Raw genomic sequence first — 24,622 nt, 5'->3', positions numbered from 1 at the left:
CCTGTTTCCTGAAGCATTCCTGCTTTTGTCGTGGTGATTAAGGATGCTTTTCAACAGTTTACAAAAGACAAAATATGTCAAACATGCCATTCAACCAGCAGCATGACAAACAATGCAAGACCAGGCTGAAAGTGACTTCCAAGTGAGTCGTAGATCTCTAAATTTATGTCTGAATCAGCAAAGCATACGTCTGGCTTGTCAACTTATTAACGTTTAATACGGATTTCAACGTTGGATTAATATTTCTAACTTGAGCAGGACTTGCTACAAAGTTTAGGAACACTTTTCACAGCCGATCTGAGCAGATTAGGAGGATAACTGTCTTAAAGCAGCTACATCCACTGTCATGGGTGCAAGCTACTCTCAGCAGTAGTCAGAGTCCTTTTTTTAAGATGACAGTCAAAGGTAGTAAAAACTGTTTACTTTGCAACACAATCCTGATGAGCCTAGGGCAAGAACTGATGAAAATTCCGACTCGATGATGACACCAAGTTAAAAGATGTGGGATTGCCAAAGTTAGAGGTCATCTTAAGGAGGAAATGAATGTCTACAGCAAATTTGACTGCATTTCAGGAGAAAATTCACTCAAACCAAACTGATGTGGAACCACAAAGAGTCCAAAAAGCTCCAAAGTCAATTTTTTTAAAATTATGGATGTAGAAAAGTTCCCAGATAATCAAATTCATCTGTTCAGTCTTGATGATTGTAGAAGGCCAAACATGTACCACAAATATGTTAACTACAATTTACATATCCCCATCCGAGCACAAGCCAGTCCCTCCATGAACAATTTTATTAAAACACGACACCTCAAATTAAGGGTCTCGCCTGCAGCCTTTTAAATGTCTGTGTAGAAAAGGGGCATTTGGGACAAAACGGCAATGCTAAAAAAGATCATGTTTGAATAAATGTCCTCTATGATGCAATGATTCATTACTCAACAACACAACATCCAACCAAGGATGCATCATATGTCAAAAGCCCCCAATCTCTCCCCCTCTCTCTCTCCTCTCTCTCTAATGCTGCTTATATAGAGGAAGAAATCTTATGTCATGCCTGCCTGCCCTCGGCTGTCAAGCCCTCTGACACACACAAACACACATACATACACAGACAAACGTTATTTACAGTATAATTACTTTCATGACAGTTCAGATGCAAGCCCATCACTCAGTATTATCAAACTATGGAGGCGTGTAACAGTCTATATATGATGGGGAAGAGAAATCTTAATAGTGACACACACTGTTGTGCTGCAGAATGATTTCTAGTCATCTTAGAAATAAATGTACCCAGATGTTTTCTCTTCAAAATTAAGCTATTAGAAATGTTCAACTATTCCACATTCATGTGGAGATGTTTAAGAACAAAAGTAAACCCTTCACAGCTAAAAGAATTCATCAAACCTGGGCATTTCTTCTGATGATTTCCATTACCATTCAAAATCAGGCTGGAATTCAGCAGGGATTAGCAGGCAGGGGATATTCATAAGAGTTTCTAAAAGCTAGAGCTGCAATGCAAATCCAATGTAGATGACTGAGAGATTGCACAATCACCATCATCCTGCTTCCCTCTCCTCTTCATTCCCCATAACCTGAGCCACCGGAGCAGAACATGCTCTTGTCTTTGCATCATGCTTCAATTTGAAAGTTGCCGAGGGGCCTGCTGTGAGAAATCAGATGTAATTAGGCGGATGTTTGAGAGGCAGTTGGATATTAACATGGGTTTCTCCCCTCAACATGGTGTTGGATGCTTGCCGCATGTCTCCTGCAGTCCCTTTATGTTCACCAGCAGATGTTCTTTAAGGCCCCCCACCCCATTATCAGATTGTGGGATTTAAGCACTAATTGTTGTTGTACAGCAGAGACAGACAAAAAAAAAAAAAAAAAAAAAAAGTCTAAAGTACTGTAAAGTTTTCTTCTGTATTTTCTTGCTTTTGGAGAAAAATGATCACAAAATGAAGGGGGAAGCTTTTTTGGCTCGTGGCCTTCATCAGGGTCATCATGAAGCACTTAAAGATTGGTTATATTTGTGCTCTTTTTTACCTTTCAATTTTTTTTAACATTACTTTTCTAATTTCATTGGCTTATTTTAAGGATGTTTGCAATGTGCTTCTTGGTGATCTTGGTGAGGGCCACAAACCCAGTCAAATACAGCTGTTCTATAAGTGTTGCTGTAACCTTCTGATTTCTGCGGGATTTTTTTCATCCTTAGTGCACCTGAAAGGTTGGTTAAGATGTTCCCAAAAAACTCTACGCTGTTTCTTTATTAAACTGAAGGCTGCTTACAGCATATAAAACTATGAAGGGGCTCTGTTGATACCACTTTTAATACTGTCTAATGTAAATTATTTTCTGTTCAAGGGACCAGGATATATACCTTCATGTTTTAACCCGTAGAGAATATTGAGGACATTTTGCTGTTTTTTGTCCTTTTTTTGTTGATTATTTTGACTGTGTTAATGCAAGCAACATACATTTTGGAGTGTATGTTTTTTTCCAAAAGTATTTGAGAATTTTAATATCAGAACCTGTAATAGGTCGATAATAAGCTCTTTACACTTTGTGTGTCTACTGAGGTTGTTCTTGACCAAAAATGCCCCATTGAAAGACGTTAAAACCACAAGTTTTGATCCCCCAGCCATCTCAGTAGAAAAACATACATTTTCTGATATTAAGCTTTTAATCAGGAGTCACTGCTTTAAGTTTGCAGTTTTTCTTGTTAGTCACCAAATACCAGCCATTTCCCATATTTGGCTTGAGGGGAAATTGCATGTTTTTCCCCTGGTTTCCTGTAGGGGCACTATTATAACGAGTAAAAAATGTAAGAAAATAATAATTACTAAAGATCTAAGTTGTTGCTCATTACTTACATAATCAAGGCTATGATAATCCCGTTCAAGGATATCCAATTACCAAGTAGTATGAGAAAAATATTACATTTTTTTTTTATTTTTTTACATTACAAAGTCTGATTTTTGCACTTAAACTTGAAATGGATAGGTTAAATTCCTAAACATATATCTGTGTTTGAGATTTATAATCAGTTGTGATCTTGACTGAAAAATAAATGGCAAAAAAAGTGGATTTTAAAAAATTAGTAGTATTTTTATTGCTATTTGTGTATGACTTTCATTTTTGGTTAATGAACACATTGAGTTTATAAAAAATCTTAAAATTTGAAAAATACTTATTCAGAAAATCAAAGTTTTTGCACATTAGTTACATATTCAAGGCTGTGATAATCCCCTTCTTGGAAATCCAATTTGAGTGTAGTATGTAAAAAATATGTTGTTGTTTTTTTCGTGTGTTTTTTAAATTACTTACACAAGTCTTTTAATTGCACCTTAATTGGCATTTACAGGGATAAAGAGAAAAAATTAATCAATATTTGATATTTATGATCAGGTTAAATTAAATTCAGAAATGAATGCAAAAGAAGTTGGAAAAAAAACAATGAAAAATATTTCTATTATTCATGCATGCTGCTATTTTTTCACAAACAAGGATTTTACCATTCATGCATCTATCATGATGTGCTTAAGGCCCATAGTTAATGCATTAATCTTTTTCAATAATGATTACTCACATGCTTTACAGTCCCTCTCAGCACACTTTGGTTAAACCACTGCTATGTGTTCCTGCCCCACAGTGATGTCAAATAAGCCCACCACAGCTCCATAAGACAGCTCAGTGGACCAGTCAAACATAATCTGCACATTGTGTCATCAAACATTTACCTTTTCACTGTTTCCTCATTTTACTTTTCAATCCATAACAAGCTCATATTTTCTGTCATTATTAAAGCTGGATGAAATCCACACAGGAAGTCAATTACCCTTAGTTCAAGACATGACAGAATCCAAAATGAAACAAAAACGGTTCTAAGTGGAGCTTCAGACTGCAACCACAAAAAAAATGACTTGCTTTATCCTTTAACTGAAAATGAGTGTACTAGTTGCCATTTCTTTGTCTTTTGAGTCATTTAAAAGCTGTGTAATGAGCAAAACGCATCTCAGAGAATAACAGCATCAAAGTTATAAGACAAAACATTTACCCGAAATATAATCATCTGTTCATCAAGATGATGGTTGTACAAACTGCACTTACCCTTAATGCTGTTCAAGGTGTTTCAATGTGGAGATGAACTCAGGTGGATACTTCCTCTCCTTCCTCTGGTGGCGACTTCTTCATGCTTTGGTAAGACTGTCATGAGCCATTTGAGAATATTGTTTTCAGATCCATGCATTTAACCCTTTACACTCAAGACTGTTCCTTAAAAACTGTCTTTCGCTTGGATTCATGGAGCAGCTCAGAATGACATGATCCATAGTTTACACTTGGTTGCAAAAGTCACACGCTTCACATGGATCTCTAATTTTTTCCCTTAAAAAGTGTTGAAATCAGGTATGTGAGTCGAATTCTGTTAGTCAAGCACTCTTCTTTCATGGTTTTCTCAGGTAAAACTGACACCACAATTTAGCCACAGCCAACTTCCTGATTACTGGTCACATGACTCTCTACCTGTAGCTGACTTCCTGATGTTCTTAAAGTGACCTCGATAAAAACAGAAAGCTTAAATTACATAAAACACTTTAGATATATAAACTGTAATAAAGCACAATGATGAAATTACTGTTTCAGACAGTGCTGTCATCAGAAATGACATGCACCATGCTGTTTTTATGTATTTATTTTAAAAAGGATGCATTCTAGAAGAGTGTAAAGAAAAAGGGGGGCATCATTTAAACAGGTTTTTAATCTGATGATGCATGAATACCCATGTATGCTGTTAGGTTTTTATTGTTTTAAATATTTGTCTAAGGAAAAGTCCCACAGAATCTTTGCTCGCTTGTTCTCGACCACCCGTCTTCCATCTTGATCCCAAAGTCTGGCCCCTCTGGCTCCTCCTCCTTATTAGTCTTCTATTTAAGTGCATTCACTGTAAGAAGTTTTCTCATCTTGATATCAGTGGCTCTCATGTCTCAAATGGCCAGGATATTATGCCAGCAGGGTATCAGATTATTGCACAGAATCTTTGTACCTAACTCTACCTCCCTGACTGGGTTTCGAACCCCCAGCTCCTAAACCAGTTGGTGTTGTAACCTACAGAGCTACGGTTAGGCTACGCACAACTCAATAGGGTTTAAGGTATAAAGCTGCAACTGTGAACTGTTAAATCCTGACTGTATGATGATGAACTGAAATGTGCCAAATAAACACTAAAGTAGAATTAAAAACACAAAAGCAGACACAAATAATAATGCAAAAAAAAAGAAAATGCAACAATTGGTTTCATAAAATAGATCAGGATGCAGGAAAATAAATGTTTAGAACTTATATATACTATGATGTTTCCAACAATAAGACTTTAAAATAAAGTGATTTAAAATAACCTTTGTTGGCCCTGGCTACTGCTGACCCTGCCCCTGGAGTGCCATTGGTACTAGTACTTGCTGCCAGAATCCACCAGGGGGTTTTAAATCAAGATATTTTTATCATTCTGGTTGCTGATATGTTTAACAAAAAAAAAGAAAAAGAAAAAAAAAAAACATAATTCTTCTCATCAAAATGTTTGTTTACAGAATTAGCATGGTAGCACAGCCTTGTGCTGAAACTAAGAACTATAATACAGTCAAGCACAAGCATCATGCTCCAATGAGGAGTATTTGCTGTGGGATAATCAATTTGCCCCCCCCCCCCCGGCCATACTTTGGACACCCCTGACTTAGAAGAACCACACAGAAAGGGACCATATTTTAATTGTTAGAGGCCAACAACTTTTATATATATTTTTTTTTCTTGCTACATCCCTTAGTTATTGGTTTTCCTAACTTTATTACATTTGCTGCTTTAAAGCAGACTTACTGAACCTCCATTGAGCACTATGGTAACTAGTGGTAGTACAACTGAGGAGAGTGACAGTGACAAAGAAAAAAACCTGAAAAGGACATGCTTCGAAGAAAAATGGCAGAGACAATTTACAGATTAAGCGTGCCACAGCCAGCTCTCTAACTCTCCTCTCTGTCTCTTTTCTCATGGTAAATGCTGTCCTTTTCTATGTTTGGAAAAAGTAGTGGGAAACAGTGAGTCAGGCTTGAGTGCTGAGAGCTGGACTTGACTGTTAATGCTGCTCGATGAATTAAGAGTCGGTTCTGCTGGTTTACCATTTGAATAACTGGGAGGCTTGGGAAGGTAGCGGGTCCTGGACACAAAGAGATGCTTCACAGCTCAAAAGCACTTTGGTTCACAGCTACATGTCTAAATATTTGCTTCCAGGAACACAGAATGTTGTTTATAAGTGGAGTGACATTATACTATATGACAACACATGAATATAAAGTTGAAATTTCTGGATAAAAGTTTGACCTAAATTTACAAATGGCTTGATTATCATCGTCACCTGAAAAAATTACAGAAAATAGTTTTTGAGTGTAAAATTATGTGGGGAACTTCACTATGATTCAAAAAAAGAAGGCACATTTAAACAGTTTTTGAAGCTCCAATGAAAAAAGAACTCAACATTTTTATGAATTTATTACCATCTATGGACTTTGTTTCCCCTAAAGAGATTGATGGATGGACGGGCAGACAGACGGACAGACGGGTGGCTGGATAGATAAACGACTCAGCATTAATCTATAATAATGGATGGACGGACGGATGGATGGATGGACTGATAAATGGATGGAGGAAGTCCACTATTACCTAATATCATTGTGACTGTTTCAGAGGTTCACATGGCCTTACTAAGTCTTTAATGCCATACATCCTCCAGTGATCAGCTTCCAACTGTGACAGATGCCTTGGTGATGAGATGGTGCTCTACTTTTAGTACCTGTTTGTGACAAAGGCACATTATGTGTTCACTAGAGAACAGGTTGTCTGTGTAACATGTGAGGAGGAGAAACCTGCTATTCCTTTTCCTGGCCCTCCTTAAGCCATAGTTATGCATTCCACATAACTAATTTCTTTCTTTTATTTCTGATTGTCAAACAAAATCTGAGTGCTCTCACTGAACAGGTGAGTTATATAGCATGAAGCTTTGACAGCTGTCAGTAAAGTTACCTTTGAAAAGCCACTTTGGAAAAGTTGAAGTCAGAATTATCAATGAATATTTCAGTTTTCTGCTCTTCTCCTTCAAAACAAACACTATCTGGAGAGCTCTCACTCTCTCACGTGCACTCATTACAAGCTGGCTAGCAAACTGAATCATAAAAAATACTGCTCACCCACTGCAGGTCTTCAGCTGTACTTTCTGCCAGAATCTGTCCTTTTTGTATCTGCTATGATAGGACAAGGCATGCCTACTATTGCTGTGGTGCTTTCAGATGCTGTTTGACAGTTTTTACAGGCGTGATCAGGAAAAAAGCCCTTAAGTTGGGCAATCGGCTAGTGACTATCTTCTTAATGTCAATGAGTCATGAAATCGGAATTAGATACATGCCAGAAATTCATCTGACCAGTCTGGTGCAGCTGATTGGGCTGTGATGGGCAGTCCTGCTGCTCTTCTATACTGCACAACTGATGACCTATGATTGAGATGCAATACATCATCATCAGGCCAAGTTTCCTCCACAAGACTTTCCTCCGGAAACACCCTTTTTAAACAGGTTTCAGGGTGCTCATTTTTGAAACGCCACCATTTTTGAAAATTGAATCTTATCACATATGTACATTACAGTTAAAAAAAATGATTCAATTTTCAGTCTTCTGTGAGAACATGGCATGCAACACAAAAATCAGGCGAGAATACGGCTGAAATTACACAGCACATGTCCAGGCCAAGACACAACACTTAAGTTTGAAGGTCCTCCATATTTCTGATGGACAGCATGAGGGGCAGAGTGTTCAACCACTTCTTCTTTCTATGGACCTTTTTTGTTATCCAGTGATTTTGATTGTAGGTTGTCAGAAGTAAGTTTATTGTGTGATGGAAACAGGTGAACACTTTATTCCCCCCTTGGTTCTCTGACAAGCTACATCATCAGTGAGGCACGCCGATCAAGAAAGTCCTGATTACAAAGAGTACTTTGCTGCACCCTTACAGGAAACCCACTGAGGGTGCTATTTATAGATTACAAGTCACATTTCAGACCAACTTTTCAAAGTTTAGAGTTAGAATCAAATCTGCTGTTTGAGATGTTTATCAGTGAAATCTGTTCTCCACATGCCTGCTCTTTGCTTTTTGAGTAATACAGTTACATTTCCAGTGTCTTTTAAACATTTTACAGGGGAAATTATATGACAGTGTACTCAGTTTTATCAAATATTAGGATTTATTGATTTGAATCATTTTATGATTATATCCATATACAAAAAGTTGGTATGCACACTGAAATAAAGAAAGATACAGTCATCCCACTGAAGCGTTCCCCTTTTAAAGGCCTATTTAGAAGCTCACAAGCGAAGAAAAACAAAAATTAAGATGGCAAGTATTTGCATGATTTAAACAGTGTGGAAGTGGTTACATCTGCTAATGGCATAATTAATCATACGGGCCACTGCATGTGTCACATACTTGAACAACACATTCTTTTCATTTCCACATTTCCCTCTCCCACCGATTTCGCTTCCCTTTACTGCGGCAGGAATATCTCCAGGCAGTCTTGCGAGACAATGGTGCACAATTACCCCGAGCAAAAAGCGCCGTGGCACTGACAAATGTAGTTTTTACTGAGCAGGAGACATTATGCTCTCACATCAGAGTTAAATACCTCCTATTTATCTCAGCCAAGGCAAGACAGAAAAAAAAGAGTAAAGGGGGGGAAAAGGAGTGAGAAAGTCAGAGTGATCAAGACAGGCATAGAAGGGGAGAAGTAGGCCGTGGGTTGTGGAAACATTTGCAAGACTTTCCATGACAACCAGACTAGAGGATTCTGGACTATTTTAGCCTATGTTTCTATATACCAAATGACAAACAGCACAGGAAGAATTTGCATCTACATAATGACCTATGGCTTATTTTTTTCACACAGAGGTGAATGGCAGAGGCCGCTTTATGTCAGATAAACTAAATTCAAACTGATGTGAATAACTAAGAGTAAGATATTTTTGTTTTTCATGAGTCACAGTTTTATAACAAGGTTAAAAAAAAGTTTAATGCCCCTCTGGATAAGTGAGTTGCTTGTACATCTTCCAGTGTTGGTAGATGTTAAAAGAGAAAGATTTTGTCTTTGTTGCTTTTTATAAGAAATGTGTAGCTTATTCCAAATGTGCTTGATGGGGTTGAGGTCCGGGCTCTGTGTGGGCTAGTCAAGTTCCTCCACACCAAACTCATTAAACCGTGTCTTTACAGTTGTTGCTTTGTCCACTGGGGCACAATCATGTTAGAATAGAAAAGGCCCTTCCCCAAACTGTTGCCACATAGTTGGAAGCATAGCATTGTTCAAAATGTCTTGGTATGCTGGAGCATTAAAATTGGCCTTGACATCCATTTTCTCCCAGTATCCGCAAAACCCAGACTGGCCCATCTGACTGCCAAACAGAGAAGCGTAGTTAGTCACAAAAAACAGATGTCCACTGCTCTTCAGTCCTGTGTGAATTTAATTCAATTAAACTTTACTTATAAAGCACATTTAAAACAACCAGGGTTGACCAACGACTCCACAGTATAAAAGACAAAACATGAAACAAGAATACATCATTATAAAATAATAATGAATAAATAAATAAAATGAATGAAAACATAGTATCATTAAATAACAGTAAAAGTTATATTAAAATCTTTAAAATATGTTTGGATAAAACAATCTCATCTCAAAGAAAAGTCAAAGAGAAGTTATTTTTTTTAAACAGTGATTAAAAATGTTCGGGAGTTGGCTGAAGCATGAACACAAAGTAGTTTACACAAGTTAGATTGTGCCAAACCATGAAGAGCTTTAAAAGCTAACAGTAACACCTTGAATTCAATGCTGTAGTGGTCAGGAAGCTAGTGTAGAGAGATCAGCACTTGGTGATGTGAAGCTTGCATGCATGCATGGAAACTCATTCCATGAAGCTTTTTTTTTGTGCTTCCATTAATGACAGTGGAAGGATAAGAACTCTTCAGCTAATCAGAGGAGTGTTTGCAAATTTTACACCTTAGCCGTGGTTGACATGGCTTTGTGATTTTACGTGGTCCTCCACTTCATGTCTGTTGTTCCTAAACGCTTCCACTTTCAAAAAATATCACTTACAGTTGACTGTGGCATGTCCAGCAGGGATGAAATTTCACAATCCATCTTATTGCAAAGGTGGCATCCATCACAGTACCACAGTTGAAGTCACTGAGTTATTCAGAAAGATCCATTTTGTATCACAAAAGTTTGCAAATGGAGACTGCATGACTAGGTGCTTGATTTTAGAGGAAACTACAAAAACAGAATGGCCCTGTGGGACCAGAATTCAAATCAGGGACTTTTTCGCTGTGGGGAAACAGTGCTACCAGTGAAACCAGTGTGCCACTGTGCAAACCCCTTTCTTTGACTCAGGAAATTTTTCTTTATAAAGAACACAATTTCATTTTAAAGTAATGACAACACATAACCTTGCAAAGCGGATGGATTCACCCGTTTCTGGGTATCTCACCGGCGAATCCATTTTGCAAAGCTCACATCTGGACAGATTGGGCCCTGTATGAAAGGGACAGGACCAATCAGGAATAAGGGGCAGTACTTTCAGGTGGAGTCATGACGTGAGCAAGCAGCAACAAGAGGCCAGTGAAATTAATGTGGAAGAGATTAGCATGGATATTAGCATCAGTTTTAACCGAATGTGACGACATTTCTTTTTTAAAAGAAGAACAAAGAAAAGCATTGAGTTCTTTTCTTTGTGGAAACAATGTTTTTGCCCCTCTCCATTCAGCAAGAGTCTCATTGTCACGTGTTTTGTTTCTCTGATTGGCCCGTAAAAATATGATAGACAAAATGTTCATCCAATCACCCTCCGGGTCTTATTCAAAGGCTCTGCCCTTTCCTAAACGCTGTATATCGAAGGTTTTCTAGATGGATGTGTGAAACACATCCCTCTGGCGTGTCAGGTTAAAAAAATACAAGGACATTGAATGAAAAAGATAGCATTATGTTTTAAGTGCATGTTAAAGGAATAATGCTTCATTATCTTTTAGATTAAACTGCAGCATTGTCCTCTCTTTGATCGATCTTGGATGGGGATCTTACATGGATAAAATGCTGCACTGATGACTATCATCTCAAAACTGGCATCTTAACGCCACCTAGTTTGTCAGTTAACTTTACCTTTTGCTCCTTTTGAGTCACTTTGTTCTGGACAATCTTTGTGTCTCCCCCTGGTGTCTCCTCCTGGCACTGCAGCTGTGAGTGGCTGCTCGCCATAGTCACAAATGGCTCATTATCTTTACAGACAAGCAGCTCTGTCTATTGTTGGTTATGTATATCTGCATATAGATCCCAAATTTAAGATCCGACTCTAAATACCTCTATTGGCATTCCACTGAAGGTGTTCATAAAAATAGAGATTAAACTGATATACAACATCTGTTTCTGAATGTTGCTCTGCACACAAAATATTGACAAAATTAAAACAGCCACTCATTCCAAAGTCATTTTCCCTTCAGCCCCTTTGCCACAAACATAATCATACACACTTCAATCATTATCCAGACACTGAAAGAGTCATTATTGTTTTCTTTGTCTCTCCATACACAATACTTTATTTTTAGAAATGCTGCGTCAGAGTGTGTTTAGTCAGTCAGAAGTGGTCGACACGTCATTTCAGTTCAGTAAAAAAGCATTTTATTTTCTAGGACGAATCAGAGTGAGCCTGAAGGAAGAAGCCATTTGTCATATGCTATAGGTCACGGAGTTTTAAAACACATGCAAATCATATTAACCTTAGTGCCAGAATAATGTGGAATAATGCAGGAGAATTTTAAACCAATGAATATGAAATAACATGTGAAAGGGCTTTTCTTTGCTTCCTTTATGTATGTATGTGTGCCACTGAATGCATTATGCTGCTGTTTGTAAGAAGTTGGACTGCTCCTTTACTATCACATTCATAATTCAAACAATAAAAACTGGCATTTGACTTTCTGTTTTCCATGTTGTCCCTCCATTTTCATTTTCATTTTCAGGGTTTTTCCCATGTGCATAACTTTCCTTTGAGGAATGGTCCTGCCCTGCCGTTACCCTTGACCAAATGTCTGGCCTCTGAGCAGGGGTTAGACCCTAGGCGCTGGTCTGTGGCAGCCTACTGTTCCAAAGGAGAGGAGGATGGGTCAAACACTAAGGACAAATCCCCCCAAAGGGGCTAAGACAGTATCAGTGAAATAACATCTCTATGTCAGGATGCATTCACAGCTGGTGCTGTTCTCTTATTGATTTGGTATGGTCTCCTCTGTTATTTGGGTTAAAAGGCAACCTTTGTGCGGTTTCCAAACACTGCTGTTTCTTGGTGCTGTGTGGACCTGTTTGGTGGAGCTACTGCCTCTTCTTTACCTCCCACGGACTCATGAATCAAAGTGTTTGTGTTGACTGTGACCACTAGTGTGGAAAGAGGTCACTTTGGGGGGTCAGGGTTATTATTTCTCTCAAATAGCTTCTCTCCCTCTCGTATCCCTGCCTTGGTGGTCAGGTGAATTACAGCTTTCTTTGCCAGATATGAGCCATGGCCTATTTGGTGTTATTCATAGTAAGACATATGATACATAATTGAGTGGCATGGATGAAAATACTTGCAGAAATGAGAAGAAATGGAGATGCTAGATTCCAAAGATGCAGAAATATAGAAGAAGTTGGTAAAATGATGACAGGGACTGGCTTTTTCTACTTAAAAAAGGAAAAATACAAATGGCTGAAGTGTTTTTGATTTTGAAATAAAATGTTGAATGTGACCTCTACTGCAATCATACGACCAACTTGCACACATTCCTTCAATATGCTGCATGCTGTATTATGATAATTATGACTTCAAAAACCCTTAAAGCAGAACTTGCATGATGGAGACCCCAGTAAATCAATGCACACACTACCATGGCTTTTTTGTTTGCTTACTTTCACTTCCAAAGTTAGATGTGACACAACTAAAGGAAGTCTTGCTTATTCAGGTTATGTTAAACACAGGCCCCTTATCTCCAGCGAAGGTCAATTTTAACGCTTCAGCATACCAAGACAATATGGACAATGCTATGCTTCCAACTTTGTGGCAGCTGTTTGGGGAAGGCCCTTTTCTATTCCATGACTGTGCCACAGTGTACAAAGTGAAGACTGTAAAGACACAGTTTGATGGGTTCACCTTGACTGGCCCACACAGAGCCCTGACCTCAACCCATCGAGCACCTGGGATGAACTGGGACAGAGGTTGTGAGCCAGGCCCTCTCATCCAGCATTTGAGCCTGACCTAATAAATGCTCTACAGCAGGGGTGTCAAACTCAAGGCCCGAGGGCAAACTCCGGTCCATGCGGTTTTACCTGCAAGATCATATGATACTTTTATTATAACTGGCCTACCGGTTTAAGGTCTGCAGATTTCCTCTAATATGAAAATGTAAACTTAACCTTGATGATTTGAAATATCCCTGTTAAGTTCTTAAAAAAAAAAAAAAAAGTAGAGATACGAAAATCATTTAAGAAGTCAGGAATGTTGGAGAAGAAGATATGTCAGTTTTATATTTTAAATTTTGCATCTTACAATTACCACAATTGCCACTTAAACTTTTAATCTCATATTTTTACCTTTTAAATAAATAATTTCGACTTTATATCTTATATTTTGGCCTTTGGATTGGAGTCCATTGGATCAATGAATTGGCATCTTACTGCACTCCTGAAAAGATCCTATATAATATCAGGAGAAAACCTGAAACCTTTAATTAAATCTGGGATCCCTTTCTCAAGATTTTACCCTCTCTGGAACAAGATGTTTGTGGAGCCACAGCTCTTCCTAGACCAACTCAAAATCAACTGTGAAGGTATAAACCAGAAATCACATAGAAATGAATGAATAAAGAGCTATATTGGGAAGTGGGGTGGGTGGGATGTGTTCTGTCTTGTTCTGTTTAGTCTTTCTCTTTGTTTGCTATAATTTTCTTTTTCTTATAAATGGATCACTGCAACTTTAGCATTGATTGCAAAAAACATCACTTTAGATGATGCATATTGGTCTTGTATGCATGTGTATATTTAATATGATTTATATATATGTCTTAATCTGTTCTGTTTGTCATCTATATATATGATATAATACTTTTAAATTGGTTTACTTTTTTACAAGTGCATTTTTTAATTAGTTAATTGTGTACATTATTTATTTTAATTAGTTATTATTTATGTATTGTCATAACTATGTATGTTGAATGCACTTTAGTTCCTTTTTTGTTATTTGATTTAATTTATTTAAGTCTTTAAATTATTATGTATTCTATGTCTACCTATCTTGTTTTGTTTTGTTTTGTGTTGGAAACATGCACAAAAAACAAACAAACAAACAAAAAAAAAAAAAACCTGTGCCAGCAGTGGAATCTATTTGTGTATTTTGCATTGCTAATTTAACAATCTTTAAAAAAAACTCAAATTTAACCTTGCTAACTCCTTACTCTAATTTTAATGCCATATTTTGAACTCTTAGACAAAATGGAAACTCATATCTTGACTGTTTCATGATTCAGATTTTTGTCCCATATTTTTATTGTCAACACTCATGATTTTGACTTTCTTTTTCATATTTTTGCCTTTTAAAAACATTTTTTTGACTTTTAACTTCATGTTTTGACCTTTCTCAGCTTTTGAACCTTTAAACTTGTCTCTTTTTAATCTCAAGATCATTAATCATCAGTGGTAAGTCCATAATTCATTACTGGTGAAAATGAGGTTGGCACTAAATGGTTAAATGTTGACCCTGTCAGGCTCTCAGGTTAGACCTTAATTCAGAATCTGGCCTTTGCTGTGACTGAGTTTGACACCCCTGTTCTACAGAATGAATGGGCACAAATTACTATAGAAACCCTCCAAAATCTTGTGGAAAGCCTTCCAGATACTTTTGTCCATATAGTGAACTTCATTTAGATGTAAAGGAATTAAATTAAAATAGAAGTTTAGAGGCAACACATCTTCAGCATTAGAAGAGGTATAACGGAGGTGCAGATGTGTTTGGCTTTCAGAGAGAAGGCCAGAGGATACAAAATGTTAATTTAGGAGATTTAGAAGCCTCATATTATCTGCTGAAGTCTTTTGTTTGTGCTAATGGTTAGCCACAGTTGTACAGTCTAAATGTATAGCTCTTTTTTCATACATAAAGGGAGCATCAGTGGGAAACTACTACTGTTAGGCTTGAGTTTGTCCAGGTGAAATAAACACAGTAAACCATCTTAACAAAAGGTAAAATTCAAGTTGCTCCTTAATGCATCATCTCTTGTCTCAAGACAGGCATCACACATCAAACTGAATGTCACACCGTTAGGCATGGCTTGTTTTTCAGGAGCAACCAATTTCACAGTGTAGCCTGGACTGTCTGTCTCACATGTGCTCTCTCATTTGTGAAGGTTATCCAAATAAGACTGAAACGCTTCACAGGCAAGGCTTCTGTTTGCCTGTGACGTCGCTCCCTCCAGCAGTCAGAGAAGCCTTTTCTCTTGTCTTCTTTTCATTTCTGAAGCCTAGCTATGATTGTGTAAGCCTTGCACCAGTATGAAACAGGGTGTCAGCTCAGGTTCAAGGTCAGTTTGAGCTTTGAGTGAGGTCGAGGAAGGGGGGTGTGGGGGGGTGTTGAGCATCATCCAGCCGCTCTGTCGGAGCAGACACTGTGATTGCAGATAATTACCTCTGCAATGTGTCTGGGGGGGGGGGGGTCTATTGTGTCTATGTGTTTATCCTCTGGCTGCTGTCTCACCAAAACTCACAACATTTATCATCAAAGTATTTTTTTAAGGTCATGTTTCATCAGCTAAACACCTTCAACGGTTTGTCATTTGGCTGCAATCGCTGTCAATACCATCATCCTATCGACTTCAGCCTTTGGCCTCAATTTTCTCAGTTTGATAATATTTCATCTATGGCAAATAGGTTCAATTCCCATCTCTGTCCCTGCAAAACTGCTGCTAATATTCACATTCAATATTCCTGCAGCATAATCATTTGAAGTTCTTGGTGAAATCTTTCTCATCTTTCAGTTCTATCTTACCTTCACTGTTTCAGCTTAATTTTAGCAAGACAATTTTAGTAACTTTTTCAGTACTATTTCACACATAAAAACTTCAAGGTAGAAACCAAACATACAGCTGCAGTCCATTGAAAAACATACATTTGGACAATTTCAAATCTTGTGCACAAGGATCATCTTCAGAGCAAAGAAAGGTCTTTTATAATCTCTGTGTCACTGTGTCAGAGTTTGTAAGGCTCTCCAGCTCTCTGTGTGCTGAGGCATAACACAAGAGAAGCTGAGGGAGATGGGCATTCATGGAAAAAAGCTCTTATAGTATTCAGTCTTCAGCATTTAGTGCATTTCATAGTGCAGTGGGCACCGGAGGGCTGAAGGAATTAATCCATGGACCCTTTCATAAAGTTAGTGAATGCCCTGAGTGGTGCTGGGAGAAAAGCACAAGGCCCAGCAGCGTTAGAAACTGATGATCCATGATGCCTTTATGCTATGCTGGTCCGCATCACTATGCTTTCTTCTTCCTCGTCTTCATATGCTCTATCTGCTGAGGGAGAAACTTGACTGCACTCCATGAATAAAGAGGGGCTGTCTCAGTTATTACCAGGAAACATTCGCTCAAAGACTCTTCTGGTTCAGAGTTGTCTCTTGTGTTAACAGCTTGCTAATGCATGTCTGCACACCTCACTGTTTGTGTGCATGAATAGGGTGCTAAACACACTTCAAATAAAGGGTGAGGACAAAGTTTGCCTTTGTGGATTTGTAAATCAATTACTTTGAAAGGGTAAGATCATTATTGGGCAACAAACGCATGACAGCAGTTCCAAGATATCTGAAATATTGGTCAGTTCTTTGTCTTTATTGTGCCTGGAGTAGCGCTGTTCGTCAAAGCTTCACAGGAGGAGGTGTGAGAGTTATACTAGTAGATGCAACTCACACTCACTTTAGCTCTATGGGCAAGAAAAATTTAAAAAAATTCCAATCAGATTTTCTCACAATTAAAGGTATAATATGAAGAGTTTTGCACTGAAATGTCTACATTAATAAAACTAGAAAAACACTTGGAGAGCACAGACCTCTGCCATTATCCCTATTTCCCAATAGTGAAGAATCCTTTTAAAAAATTCCTGGATCCAGACGGTGATCCGGATCACTCCCAAAATCTAATCAGTTCTTCCTTATGCCATTTCTGACATTTCCTGAAAATTTCATGACAATTCATCTTTAAGTTTTTGAGTTATGTTGCTAACAAACAAACTAACAAACAAACCCTCCTGATCACATGACCTCCTTGGTAAAAAATGGCATCCCCTATGTAATTGAGCACTAACATCAAATATGTTCAATCATTTCAAAAGGATGAGATATTTTTAATTCTTTTGTTGCATTGGACTCGGTGATGTGAGGATTGTATGCTGCTGCTCAGTCATGGAAACTCATTCCATGAAACTCCTGCCACATAGTTTTTATGTGTTCATTATTGCTAGTGGAAATTCAGAACTCTTCAACTATGGAATCAGCAGTGTGTTCTGACTTCTAAAGGCAGACATTTTCAGTGGGTAAGGCCACACTGCTGCCTCTAAAATGGATTTTGTGTTATCTTGTTTTGTTGCTGTAGTGCTCAGTTAACCCTTCTTGATTTTCTGGTAACTTGTTAGTCTATAAATAACAAACTCCTTGGTTTTTAACTTTTGTAAGGGGTTGTATCTCATTTTATTTTGCCAGTTTGATATTTGTTCACCTTACAGGGCTGCATGAGGTTGGGGTATAACACTAACAAGACACTGGTATTTTACTGGCCCACTCTCTTCTACTGCATAGATTTCCACCCACTGCTTCTCTGGTTTCTGTATATTTCCTTTATATGGAAGTCCTTGTCAGCAACTAAAAAGGTAAAAAGAAAACACATTATCAAATAAAAAGTTGCATATATAAGAACAATTAAAAATTCAGAGATAAAAATGTAAAAAATGTGACTTTTTATTTCACAATTTGGACTGTTTTTCCTACAATTCTAACTTAAAATGTCACGATTTCAATTTATCATTCATTTTTTGCTGTTCTTCTCTCTCAAAATAGTCACACATCAAGCAAAATATTTTTAGTATCTGCAGATGCTTGCTCTGTCCAGTAGAGGGCAGTAGTAGCACAGCAAACAGGAAAGGACAGCAGCTGCTATGATTAACACAGCAGCAAGCTAGCTTAGAGTATCAACAAACTACAAAGAGTAGCACTTAAGATTTTAAGCAAAAGCTGTACTTTGATGGTTTACAAAGAGTATTTAGCAGGGGTTTGCAGAGGATGTAACGTCTGTGCACTGTATTCTTTGGTGAGTGGAACTTTTCTCCATCTGATGCTAGCTAAAATAGCTAAATGTTATTTAGCTTGCTGTTCTCAAATTAGTTTTCAATTGCGATAGCTTCCTAAAAAAAATAAAAAATAAACCAAAATAAATAGATTGAAAACTCGTGTTCAACAGCTAAAGCTATGAAAGAAAATGCGCAGTTTGTCCCAAATTGCATACTTCTGTTCTACATACTAAACATTTTGAGTGCACAAATTGCATTCAGACTGAGAAGTGTACTCAAATGCAGAATACTACTGGCATACTCAAAAACCTCTAAGAACAGAGTGTGGATTTCACACCCTCAGTGAAAGCCATATTGGTGACATATTGGATGTTGTACTATTAACATGCTAGCGCACTAGTTAATGATAGCATCCGCTAGCTAGCTAACATGTTAATAGCAACAGCAGCAGATTTTACTTGAGAGAGGGACATTTAAGGCAAAATAAGATGGTGATCTGGATCACCATCTGGATCAAGGAATTTTTTTTAAAGGATTCTACACTATTGGGAGATAGGGCTAATGGTGGAGGTCTGCACTCTTACCACTTTACACCAGGAGATGGCGGACATGAGTAACTTCAAGCGCAGCAGCAGTTTTTGGGTGTGTTTCTCTTCAATGTTTTGGAGTTTATAGAGTTTGAAAGACGCACCCCCAATCAAGGAGACGAGTCGGAGCTTAACAGAGAGAAAGACAGCGAATTGTAGCAAGAATACTCACAATGCTGGGAGGAATAGAGGAATATTCACCCTCTGCTATGACTTCCAGTCATCCAGTGAGACAATGGATGAGACTGTTAGTGCATCTGCTGGCACCAGCAGGCAATGCTTCCACCATGACAGTCCACCCATAGCGAAGCCAATGCTTTGCCGTGTCTCCACTCCACCGGGGACAGACTTATCTGGATCACCTGTCTGAATCCAGGAATGTTTTTAAAGGATTCTTCACTATCGGGAGATAGGGCAGATGGCGGAGGTCTGCGCTCTCTGAGTGCTTTTCTAGTTATAATTTAAGACCCTTTTACTCTTCCTGAAGTAATGTAACAGAAACACTTCATCGTATTTCACCCTCTTGTGTGCTAGGAAATGCCTACCTACATCTGGTTGCTTCATTTATTTTCTCAATTTTGTTTTTTCTCCACAGCTGTTTTTTAATGTCGAGCTTCACTGATGCCTTCTGCAACCTATTTTTATTTTAAACATACAGCTGAGTGCAGCACAAGGGCTTTAATGTGAATGTGTATGTAGTACCTCAGTATGATGCCCTAAATGGAGACACTTCTCCAAAATTGACCACTTTTAGACCTGGTGACCCATTGTTAATGGATTGAGAACATACACCAAGACCATTCGACTCTTCAAAGCTGACAGGCTTACAGTTACACAAAGAGATAGTTTCCTCCACTGCAAATATGGCCTCTTTAATAACACACACAAAGTCAAAATATTTCCCTTTGCTATTCATGCACATGTGCAAAAAATTAAGATGCTTAATAGCAGTTCTTTGTGGTGTTTCAGCCTCTAGGTTCATGCCAGTCAACAGAGCTTCACTCAAGAAGGATACACTTATTTTCTAATCCAAGGAGCACCATTTGAGTTTGGTGGGATTGTTAGCTGACATAAGCCATTCCCTTCATTTCAAAGGGTTTCAAAAGGCTGCAAGCTCCCAGATCCTCAAATGACCTAAATGTGGGAATGGAGAGAAATGTCATGGCGTTTGTTCAAATATTGCCTTGCCTTGACTTGGATGAAAATGTGTCATCATGATGTCAGACAGCCTGAAATACAAAGAATAAAACCAAATCCTGAATGTAGATGTGTGATGCATCATATACAAAAATTTCTTAATACCAGAAACTACACAAGACAGCTGTTTTCTTCAAAGTAATTCCATCTTGCTGGAGGACAAATCAATTAAAAGCCTGTTATGTTCAAACAACACTCATCAGTAAACCACAGTCTGTTTTACTCAATTGTTTTGGCCCCTTGGGGTGAAAAGCTTTGGATAATTGTTACATTTTTCCATTATCTCAAAGTACTATCAAACTTGACAATTTGATTTTTCTAATATACAATGCATAATCATGAAATCATTCAAAATGACCCCCGACTGCCAGAGGCACAGCAAGTGAGCAGCACTGTTCGTTTTAATGGTCACATGCTGCAGTTAACTCATTACTCTCATTACTGTTTGCAGGCTTCTGTATCTTCCAGGCTCATGGGACCTTTGCCTTTGGCAAGTGTGCAGAAAGTATAGTTATTGGGCGCTTATATACAGCATGACATGGAGTAGATTTGTCCCATATTGTAAAGGACATAATTCTGGTGGGATTCCTGACCTTTGCTGTTCAGGGCATATACATTCCAAGTCTGTGTAAAAGAACCTCTTTGGTTTTCCATCAGGGATACATTTAAGTCCCCTGTAGCTGGCCACACACCAGACAATTTTAAATCTGAAATGTTTTTAAAAACATGGGAGACCACAGACATAAGGACGGTTACAAATGATTTTCATCTTATTATCCTCTGAGCGCACACACACTTAGGCCTTCCCCTGTCTATATGCAGACTACGCATAGTGCACAGGGGCCTCATCGCCATGGGGGGCCTCACTTTGGCTATGTTCACACTGCAGTTAAAAGTGACCTGAATCTGATTTTTTTGCCCACATGGGACTCGTATCTGATTTTTTTCTGACAGTGTGAACAGCACGAGTCACATTGAATCTGCACTTTATGAATCAGATTCAGGCCACTTTCGTATGTGGTTCTGAACCAGATACGTATCTGATCTTTTGGAAGTTGACTGCAGTGTGAACATAACCTGACACGTCAGATAGACAACCTTCCATCGATGGTGTTTGGGAGAGGGCAGAGCCTTTGAAAAAACTTGGAGGGTGATTGGATGAATGTTCTGTCTGTCACATCTTTACGGGCCAATCAGAGCAACAAAACATGATATCGTAACCCCTACCAATGTGCGCGTGCGCAGCTACCGAGGAATAAACTCCATATAAAACTGGGGTTTGTCTAGTTCTTTCTACAGTCTACAGATAAAACTTGTGCTTTAGCAGCATCCCCACTAATGTCTTCCGCCATAATTACACCTGCCCCTTGTTGCTGCTTGCTTACGTCACAGCTCCGCCACCCCCAAAAATACTGCCCCTCATCGCTCATTGGTCCTGTCACTTTCTTACCAGGCCCAAACGGTGTAGACGGGAGCTTTGCAAGATGGATTCACCAGTGAAAAACAAGGAAATGGGCATACCAGTCTGCTTTGCAAGGTAAGTGTGAACAGGCAAACAAAAAAATCAGATCTGAGAAAAAATCAGAATTGAGCATTAAGGCTTGCAGTGGGAACGTAGCCTTAGAGCATATTTTCTTCTCTCTCTGCACATCTGTCTGGTTTTTGTATAAGTATGATCCAGGTAATGTATATGCAACGTTGACCAAAAATAAACTTTACCTGGCCATCATATTAAATCTTTTTTAAGATCAGCTGGCTTATATTAGTTTTATTTTGAAAAGACCCCAATAAAACAGATAGCTAATAAAGTGGGATTCAAGTTTGATGAAAATAATTAGCCCATAGTTACCACTTTTTTTTTAGATGGATGAAAATTAAAAATATTCCTTAATATTGCAGCAAAGACGATCATTATAATCAATGATAATTTTACTAATTAAGAATGGTGTCTTTTATATGCAACTAACTCAGGCTAAATTGCAAAGACTTTGTATTTATTATTTTTGTAGTAATATATCCTTTATTTCTTTTAGTTATTTTAAGATACTTTTGAGTATTGTTAAGTGAGTATGTTGGTGCGTTAGTGGCAGTAGTGTTGGGGGCCTCATATCCGAGTCTGCTTAGGGCTTCACTTTGGCCAAGGGTGGTCCTGGATCAAATTGTCTTTCAATGAATGGAGTATTTCAGAGTCACTGTATCATGATACCATCGGTATCATGGTCAAAATTGTATTGTAGCGGGGAATACACTAGAGGCCTATTTGTTGCGATTATTCTTGCTTCACTAATTGCTGCAAAGTGTCCTCCTTTTTGGAGCTGTGGAATTGGCCACCCTAGCGTCAGTACATTTTTAATCTGGATTATATGCACTATCTTATAAGGAGTGCCCTGAGCAGTAAAGCAGCTGTTTACAATACACAATGAAAGGGGTACTTTATACGGGTATAGGAGTTGCTGGTGTATATTCTGTAGCTAACTTTTTAGTTGAAAAAATAAAAGTGATTACATTCTAGTCAGGTTCTGATAGTTCTTAAAGATGGTACATGTGTTTATTTGGCACTGAGATTTCTCATGTTTGCAAGGGCAAGTAAAAACTAAGGGGCTTGTTTTTTTTCTTATATTGTGAAGTGATTTTAATGAGTCTGCCTGAGGTTATTTATGAGGACAACTTAATATTTGTGTGCCAGAAATTCATGGTTATATAAAGTTTAGTTTCCATGCAAGTGAGGGGAATTCGTCCCAAAGCTTGCTGCTTTCTTTAACCTCTCCGTTTTAAGGAAAGGATTTTTCACTCAGCTATGGGCGTGACACTAGATGAAGTTCAGTCTGTGTCAGAGTGGGAGTGTGTAGGGAGAGGTTGGAGAAAGGCCCACTGAGTTAGCTGAGAGAATCATCTCAGTGCAGGGTCAGGTGTGTGAGTTTGATTGAACCTGATTAAGGCCAGCTGTTGAACGCTTATACATTACCTGGGTAGCAGTTCTCTGTGCTGACTCATCTCACCATCAGCGATAGTTAATGGCTCTGTCAGTGTTTCTTTTTTTTTGAGCATGTGATTCTGCATAAATGTACTAAATCCTTTCAGGGAGATTTCCTTACCAAATCCAGCCGCTCTAAAATTGTAGTTTGTTGGTGCTTGGTACCCCAGTGTTCTCTGTTTCTCCTTTAACATTGTCCTTCTTGCCACTGTGTTTCAGCTTTCTTTGTCTTCCTGAAGGTCTAGCTTTTGGTGAGCTGTTCAGCTGCAGGGTTTTAGTTTCTCAGCTTTACTGAGTGAAGGGAGCTTGTTATCTCCGCCAAGGAGGTTATGTGATCGAGTGAGTTTGTTAGTGTGTCAGTTTATTAGTTAGTTTGTTTGTTTGTTAGCAACATACAGTTGCAAGAAAAAGTATGTGAACCCTTTGGGATTTCTTGGATTTCTGCATAAATTGGTCATAAAATGTGTTTTGATCTTTATTTAAGTCACAACAATAGACAAACACAATCTGCTTAAACTAACGCCGCACAAAAAATGATATGTTTTCATGTTTTTATTGAACAAAACATGTAAACATTCACAGTGCAGGGGGGAAAAGTATGTGAACCCCTAGCTAATAACTGGTTGACCCTCCTTTGGCAGAAATAACCTCAACCAAATGTTTCCTGTAGTTGCAGATCAGACCTGCACAACGGTCAGGAGGAATTTTGGACCATTCCTCTTTACAAAACTGTTTCAGTTCAGCAGTATTCTTGGGATGTCTGGTGTGAATCGTTCTCTTGAGGTCATGCCACAGCATCTCAATTGGGTTGAGGTCAGGACTCTTACTGGGCCACTCCAGAAGGCATATTTTCCTCTGTTGAAGCCATTCTGTTGTTGATTTACTTCTATGCTTTGGGTTGTTGTCCTGTTGCATCACCCATCCTCTGTTGAGCTTCAGTTGGCAGACAGATGGTCTTAAGTTATCCTGCAAAATGTCTAGACAAACTTGGAGTTCATTTTTCCGTCAATGACAGCAATCCCTCCAGGCCCTGAGGCAGCAAAGCAGCCCCAAACCACGATGGCCCCTCCACCGTATTTCACAGTTGGGATGAGGTTTTGATGTTGGTGTGCTGTGCCTTTTTTGACTGGGTTGTAGTTTGTCATGAATGTAGGCATTTATTGCGCAACGGACTGCATGTGTGCAAGGAAAAGCTCACAGTTTTTTATTATGATTGTTGAGACAGCTGAAACAAAGGCAATGTCTTTCCGCAGTCATTTTCAAGGTCTGGTCATGTTGTAACACGCTGTAATAACAGGGTAACAATTACTTAGGTTTACTATCGGCTCATTATCTAAAGCATATGTCTGGTAGTTGTTCTAAATGGCCAAAACTCTTGAGGACTGCCAAACATTTTGGCTGGAGATAAAAACGTCTTGCAAAACTCTATTTGAAAGATATACTATG

This window comes from Cheilinus undulatus, linkage group 3, assembly GCF_018320785.1.
Source record: "Cheilinus undulatus linkage group 3, ASM1832078v1, whole genome shotgun sequence".
In the NCBI taxonomy this organism is placed as follows: domain Eukaryota; kingdom Metazoa; phylum Chordata; class Actinopteri; order Labriformes; family Labridae; genus Cheilinus; species Cheilinus undulatus.
This window is presented reverse-complemented; position numbering follows the sequence as displayed.